The sequence below is a fragment of the Meleagris gallopavo genome, chromosome Z (genome assembly GCF_000146605.3).
Source record: "Meleagris gallopavo isolate NT-WF06-2002-E0010 breed Aviagen turkey brand Nicholas breeding stock chromosome Z, Turkey_5.1, whole genome shotgun sequence".
Taxonomy (NCBI): domain Eukaryota; kingdom Metazoa; phylum Chordata; class Aves; order Galliformes; family Phasianidae; genus Meleagris; species Meleagris gallopavo.
Window position 1 is genome coordinate 57,839,964 of NC_015041.2, and position 562 is coordinate 57,840,525.

The following is a 562-nucleotide window of genomic DNA, read 5'->3' on the forward strand; positions in this document are numbered from 1 at the left end:
GCTGCTTACCTGCACAGTCACAAAGATGATGTTGTGATGTTCTCTTGCTTTCCACGTGCAGTGAGCGTGTATGATCCGGTGATGCTGGCTCGGCACAGGGCATCACAAGTCGTGATGTCACAGAAAAGACGCAAGGAGCAGGAGAAGAAAAAGCAAAGGGTTAAATTCAGGTGAGCCTCCTGGAGAAGTGCAGTGGCAGGCGGTGGGGGACACACCATGCTCTGGCTTGTTGTGTCGGGGAGGTGTTTCCCTGAGCCGTGGTGCTCTTGCCAAATGGCTCTGGAAATGGCAAAGTGACAACAGCCATAGTCACTTGTGCTGCTGAAGCAGAGCTGTGGGCTGCGAGCCCAGCGGTGAGAAACTGCTTCAGCCCCTGCTCCCACCAGCTCAGCCAGCTGTCTCTCTTTAGGTTCCTGCCACAACTTGAACAGGAATATGCTGAAGTGCTAAAAAAGGCTGCACAACAGCCAAAGCCCACTGCCAGCGCCCAGCAGACCTCCAGAATGGTACGCCAGAGACATTGATCCGCCACCCTTAAATCCTCCTGGGGCTCCAGAGGAGG